This window comes from Octopus bimaculoides, chromosome 5 (assembly GCF_046866305.1).
Source record: "Octopus bimaculoides isolate indiv1 chromosome 5, ASM4686630v1, whole genome shotgun sequence".
Classification (NCBI taxonomy): Eukaryota; Metazoa; Mollusca; class Cephalopoda; order Octopoda; family Octopodidae; genus Octopus; species Octopus bimaculoides.
In genome coordinates, this window is record NC_142932.1 from 100,842,071 (window position 1) to 100,849,570 (window position 7,500).

General features: G+C 35.9%; 1 long non-coding RNA gene across 2 annotated transcripts in view; it reads left to right on the plus strand.

The window, feature by feature from the left end:
- LOC106868352 (uncharacterized) overlaps positions 1–7,500 on the plus strand; it is a 22,809-nt gene that overhangs the window by 7,314 nt on the left and 7,995 nt on the right. For both annotated transcript variants that reach the window (XR_008264223.2, XR_001409264.3), the window contains exon 3: positions 156–196. This is a non-coding gene — a long non-coding RNA (uncharacterized LOC106868352). The remainder of the gene's footprint in view (positions 1–155; positions 197–7,500) is intronic.

Genomic DNA, 7,500 nt, shown 5'->3' on the forward strand with positions numbered 1-7,500 from the left:
ACTTAAGAAGAGAAGAAACAAAACAAAATGTTAACAAATGGAAGGAACAGATGATCTGTTGGTAGGACGAGGTCTTATGTAATTTTGCCCTTTTCTTCATATATAGAAAACCCCAATTTTGGTGATTCTGATAAGTAGGTGTTGTTACTTTTCAGATGACTTCTGAGAGAAGGGACAAATATTTTATATCTGTCGGGTAAGTAATACAACTTTTACTACTGCCTTTCTACCATATTTTTTTTTCACTTGTCTTTATAACTATCTCTTCTTGTCTCTACATGTCTCTTTGTTTTATACACTTATTTGCCATTATGTTTCATATACTGTTCAGTCTCTCCAACTCAACACCAAAAAGACCAAGTGTGAGTGTGGACTAATATGACAAAGCATTAATTAGTTTTTACTTTCAAACAATTATTTGTTTAGTAACCAGTATAAAGCAGCATATTATAAATAAAACCATATAATATACAACATTTATTTTTTACATTCACATGAGGATACAAAATTCTGAGAGAGGTGTATGTGTGTTATAATCCATTACTTTTCAAGGAGTCAATATATATCTGCAGCAGTGGCACCTCATGTATAAGCACTGCAGAACTGCAGCACCCCCTATTTCCACTTGGTATTACCGATAACATTCAATATAATGAATCCCTTTTTCTTTAATTCTTTCTTTATACTTGTACATTATATAATCCTTAACCCATTACTTACCAGTGATCTCATATGAGATCACTTAAAAATTACAAATTTCTTAATTATCTGTCAATATTTACACATATCTAACCTTTTTGCTATATCTACTAGGTATATTTCTCTGATATTCAAATGAGGTTTGCTAATTTTTCACCCAATATCTCGCTTATTTCTATTTAAAATGTTATTTTGAAATGTTATTTTGATCATTCCAGCGTGTTTCTAAGGCTGTTTTATGCTAGAAATCAAAGTTTCATAAAAAAATTCCAGTTAATAGAATTATGGGAGGTTATGGGTTAAGCTTAATGTCAGTAGCCATCCCCTAGTTTATGAAAAAAATGCAAAAATCCCTTGGATAGAACTGTGCACTTCACAGTTCCAGTGATGTGGTGTTTGGCTGTTGTGCGCTTGCTCACATGTCTGACATAGGAAGCTTCACCTTAGGGAGAGAGAGCACTGCATGAACGACAGTGCCTGGTAAAAGGTAGTGTTTCTTTTTGACTCAGTGTGTGTTGTGCTTAAAAACATGTTTATATTCTTGAATGTGATAAAGTGTAGAATTTGATTATTATCTTGCTTCCAGCTTCAGTGTTGCTCCCAGGATTTGAAAAATAGGGTAGAATTTCTTCCCTTATTTTCTAATTTGGTGGGATTTTTGAAAAACAAGGGATAATTCATGGCGGTGTTCAGTGAACAAATTAAACACACTACCTGGCAGTGGTTAAAATACAAACCAATCAAGTTTATGCATAAATTTTCTTTTTATATGTTTGTTTCCTTTTACACAATATTAAAACAATGGCTAAAAATTTTCTGAAGCAGCACCCCTCCTAATTTTATTTACAAGCCACCACTGATCTGTAGACATAATTTACACTTCAGAAGTTGTTCTCTAGTGAAGGTATTTCATTTTCTTCTTATAATAAATAGGGAGATGAATGAGCCTGGGACTCTTGTCATCTCACATAATTAGTTAGTAATTAACAGATATGGCTGTGTGGTAAGAAGCTTGCTTCCCAGCCACATGATTTCGGGTTCAGTCCCACTGTGTGGTATCTTGGGCAAGTGTCTTTTACTATAGCTCTGGGCTGACTGAAGTTTTGCGAGTAGTTTTGTTGATGGAATCTGAAAGAAGCCTGTCATATATATATATATATATATATATATATATATATATACATGCATACATACATACACGCACACATATGCACACACATACACATACATACATACATATGTACATACATACATGCATGTATGTATATATATATATATATATATATATATATATATATATATCCATATATATATATATATATATATATATATATATATATATATATATATATAACAATTGCAGTGTGGGAGGTGTTTATAAGCCATTTAAAAATCTGCCTCAGTGAATTCTGTTTGATACATGCAAGCATGGAATTGTGGACATTGAAATAATGGTGATAACAATGATGTTGACGACAACGATGATGATGATGCTGATGATGGCAATAATGATGATGATGACAATGTTTATAATGACAACTAGCTGGCCCTGTGCCGTCAAAGATGATTGCTAATTGTATTATTTTATATATAAATAAGGTACAAAATAATCAGGCACAGGTAAGTGTGGTAAGTAGCTTGCTTACCAACCACATGGTTCCTGGTTCATTCCCACTGCGTGGCACCTTGGGCAAGTGTCTTTTACTATAGCCTCGGGCTGACCAAAGCCTTGTGAGATGATTTGGTAGATGGAACTGTTTGTGTGTCTGTGTTTGTCCCTCCAGCATTACTTGACAACTGATGCTGGTGTGTTTATGTCCCCATAACTTAGTGGTTCGGCAAAAGAGACCAATAAAATAAGTACTAGGCTTACAAAGAATAAGTCCTGGGGTCGATTTGCTCGACTAAAGGCGGTGCTCCAGCATGGCCGCAGTCAAATGACTGAAACAAGTAAAAAAGAGTAAAGATCCAAACATTCACCTATTTCCCGTGTACACGCACACACATACACACACATACACTCACATACAGTCGAAATGCTGTTTGATTTTTCTTTTCAGTGTTTCCATTGCACACACACACACACACACACGCACACACACACACAGAGTCACATGACACCCTTTTATATACACACACATACATAATGATAATGATGATGATGATGATACACTCACACAGAGTTGAAATGCAGTTTGATCTTTTCTTTTTTTGCCACTGTAGAACTTCCATCCTCCCACTACCAAGTTTTCCTCTACTTCTTCCTTCCATATTCATTTATCACCCCTTCCTTTCTCATTCATATGGTGTGACAGAGAAATACACAAGAGCATTATCATAGTAAATGATGAAATCATTTCATCTTTACAATGTTGAATGCTGTCAAGTTCAATCATTACAGTTTGATGAGATTGCAATTCTAAAGTTACTGAGGGAAATAATCTAATATTCATTAAAACAATTAGCAGTTATTCATTCCACATTTTTAACACCTTGTTTGTTTGTATTAGATATAACTGAGTAGCATGGAGGCACGTGGCTTAGTGGTTAGGGTGTCAGCATCATGATCGTAAGATTGTGGTTTCGATTCCTGGACCGGGGCGGTGCGTTGTGTTCTTGAGCAAAACACTTCATTTCACGTTGCTTCAGTCCACTCAACTGGCAAAAATGAGTAATGCTGCGATGGACTGGCATCCCGTCCAGCTGGGGAACACATACGCCATTGAAACCAGGAAACCGGGAAACTGGGCCCATGAGCCTGGCTAGGCTTTAAAAAAGGGCACATTTATTTATTTTTTTATATAACTGCGTAGCTTTCTATAACATTCCATTATATCATTTATTTTTCCAGTTTCAGGAATAACTTAAATTTTTTACTGAGTTCTTTGTCACACTTGCCCTGAGGTCACTTTCTCACATTTATGCCCGCTCTGATTAATTTACAACCCTATGAAGAAGTCTCTATAGTAGCTAAACCTCCCTCAAATCTCACGCTGTCATTTTAAATAGGGAAAAGAGATATTAGATATAAGGTTTGTCCGAGATACACCTTTAATAAGATGTGATGGTCACTGATGGACTCCCATTGATCAATAGTCTGCTTAATCAGGGTTGACATTAGGTTAAACAGAAACTACAACTTGATCATTTTGCTTTAGTCTTTTACTCTTTTACTCTTTTACTTGTTTCAGTCATTTGACTGTGGCCATGCTGGAGCACTGCCTTTAGTCAAGCAAATCAACCCCAGGACTTATTCTTTGTAAGCCTAGTACTTATTCTATTGGTGTTTTTTGCCGAACCACTAAGTTACGGAAACATAAACACATAAAGTGGCGTATCTTCAGACCCCAATACCTGTTGGCCTATGACCTCTTTAAAATATGGAGGGGAAAAGTCTGGATTATCTCCTTTGCTAATGGCTATTGACTTCCGACCGTGCTGCCATCGATCAGCTATAAAGGTAAACAATAGGGGATTATCTCCCTCTCCTGTTTGCCATCAACTTCTGGCAGTTCCCAAAAGGCCAGCAGAAATCTCCTAAAATGCAGACATATATATGTGAGTGTGCGTGTGTGTATGTGTGTGTGTGTGCATGTGTGTGTGTGCATGTGTGTGTGTGTGTGCGCGTGTGCGTGTGTGTGTGTGTGTGTGTGTGTGTGTGTGTGTGTGTATTAGTCCCCATGGAGGCAAGGAAGTGGTGAAGTGTGATCTTCCAATGTTGAACCTCACATAGATGATGACAAATGATCGAAACCTTTGGCGATATGCAGTACTTGAGAAGACTCATAAAGCCAAGTGAAATTGTAGTCATCGCTGTTGCCAGTGTCATATAAATGGCACCTGTGAAAGCGTAGTTGTGGCTGTTGCTGGTATCAGGCATATAGTACCCATGCCAATGGCATGTAAAAAGCACCCATTGCACTCTTGGAGTGGTTAACACTAAGAAGGGCATCCAGCTGCAGAAACCAAGCCAAATCAGACTGAATCCTGGTGCAGCTCTCTGGCATACTAGTTCCAGTCAAACTGTCTAACCCATGCCAGCATGGAAAATGGATGTTAAATGATGATGAAGATGATGGTGGTGGTGATGATGATGATGATGATGATGATGATGATGATGATGATGATGATGATGATGATGATGATGTGTGTGTGTGTGTGTGTGTGTGTGTGTGTGTGTGTGTGTGTGTGTGTGTGTGTGTGTGTGTGTGTGTGTGTACATTTCTCCTCACCACCAGACAGCCTGTGTTGGTTTGTATATGTTATTGTAACCAAGCAACTTTGGTAAAAAGAGGTCAACAGAGTAAGTACTAAACCCTTCAAAGTAGTGCCCAAGCATGACCAGAGTCCAATGACTGAAAGAAGTAAAAGATAAAAAGGCTTAATTAACTCTATAATTTCTATTGAGACCTCATTCAGATAATGTCCCAATTTTTGTTAACATATCTCTCGTATATATATATTGAATATCTATACATTACAATATTAATATATTTTACACTGAGAACACTCTACTAAACATACATAGCTCTTTGAAATTAATCTCTGAGGAAATCTAATAATATGGTATGAGAATGAAAAAGGAACAACATGAAGATGAGATCAAAAAATAAACAGGAGTGGCTATGTGGTAAGTAGCTTGTTTACCAACCACATGGTTCTGGGTTCAGTCCCACTGCATGGCACCTTGGGCAAGTGTCTTCTACTATAGCCTTGGGCTAAACAAAACCTTGTGAATGGATTTGGTAGATGGAAACTGAAAGAAGCCCATTGTATATATATATATATGTGTGTGTATGTGTGTGTGTGTGTGTGTGTGTATATGCTTGTGTGTCTGTGTTTGTCACCCCACCATCGTTTGACAACTGATGTTAGTGTGTTTACGTTCCTGTAACTTAGCAGTTCAGCAAAAGACACCAATAGAATAAGTGCTAGGCTTACAAAGAATAAGTCCTGGGGTCGATTTGTTTGACTAAAGATGGTGCTCCAGCATGGCCACAGTCGAGATAATTGAAACAAATAAAAGAATAGACAAGTTTACACTCAGGAAAAATTAGAAGTCTTTTACATTTTGAGCATATGCTCTTCTGCAGAAAGAATAGATATAGAGAGGAAAAATGGAGAGAGAAAAAAGCAAACATAACTCAAAAAGACAGTAACAACATGCTGAAATCTAATGATTATTAGTAGTAGCTAAGTTAATGCTCATCACTTTATGGATTTAGCTGTATATTTTATTGCTTATGTATGCTTATTTTATTCATTGCTACTAATTCTATTGATGAATGATGGGAAACCAATTGGATCTTGACTGGGTTTGAAGTTTCATCATAAAGGGACATAACCAAATGATACAAATTATTTTCTGTCGACACTCTATTGATTTCTGTCGTTCACTTGTTGCATGTCTCTATTCAAATATAAAGGAATGATAAAGAAATAAAACGATAAAGAAATAAAGTAACAAAAGCAAAAATATATTTATTGAAAGATGAATGACATTTTTCAGTTGATAAGTTGGGTAAGTAAAAAAAAAACAGTATTACATGAACATGTTAGTGGGGAGAGGTACAGTGAGAACGAGTTGTGGGTGTAGATTGATGTGTACTTGAAGGATTTATAGGAAGTAACCAAGAAGTATTAGATAGAAAATCACCACCACCACCATCGTCGTCGTCACCATCACCATCACCATCACCATAATCATCATTATCATCATCATCATCATCTTCACCATCATCATTGTTTCATCGTTATACAGGGTCCCAATGCAATCAGTAAATGCTTGGTAGATGTTTCAAAGCTGTATTCACTCATGAGTGACAGCTGTACTGTCTTATAAAATGTTCCGAACAAGTTATTCCAAGCCATGGTTATTGCTAGTACCTTTGAAACTTCCTCCCTAGAACTGCATTCTATTGGAACCCTAATGGTCTATGATTTCTCCTCAGCAATTGGCCCCCTAATGTTTGACTTAAACCTGAGCTGTATTAACTTCATTCAGTTGATCCTAGCTTCTAGTCAAAGGAGTATTTGGACAGGCTGCCCCCATGCTAACCTTCTCCCTAGAAAAGAAGACAAAAGTAGATGTATAAATAGTTATATGTCACAAATATTGATGTATAAAATAGAGTGAATAACTTACCATATTCACTTGTGAATAAGTCACACTATTTTATATTGGACTTCAACTGGAAAAACTGGGATGTGACTTGTGTATAAATGAGTCTAAGCTAAAACTATGAAAGAAAACATTTTGTACCAAGATTTAACACAAAATCAAGGGTGCAATTTATGTATGAGTGCGATTGATACACGAGTAAATATGGTAAGTTTTCTAGAGTGAAAGTATCCATCAGTGAAAGATAAAACTCTATTGTCTTCAGAAAGTAAAATAAAATGGCACTTGCAACATTCAACTTCCATTCAGAAAGTAAAGGAAATAACTGCCAATACAAACTGAACTTGGGTTATAGGTCTTATTTGCCATATGTTTACCATCAATTGTCTATTCTTGGATAACATTATATTTCAAAAAATAATTCTTCAAAAATTTTATACTTGATTTCATTTGAAAAAACTGAGATGCAGCTTTTATACGTGAGGCAAAGCTGAAGCTATGAAAGAAAATGTTTTGTACCAAGATTTAACACTAAATTAGGATGTAATTTATGTATGAGTGTGATTTATATTCTATACATTCTTTTTTAAATGGGTGTGTTTAGTCAATTGCTTTCTTAACAATCATTTCTTCATGCAAATTACTGATGTTGTTATGAAACTGTTACAACTTTAACAACT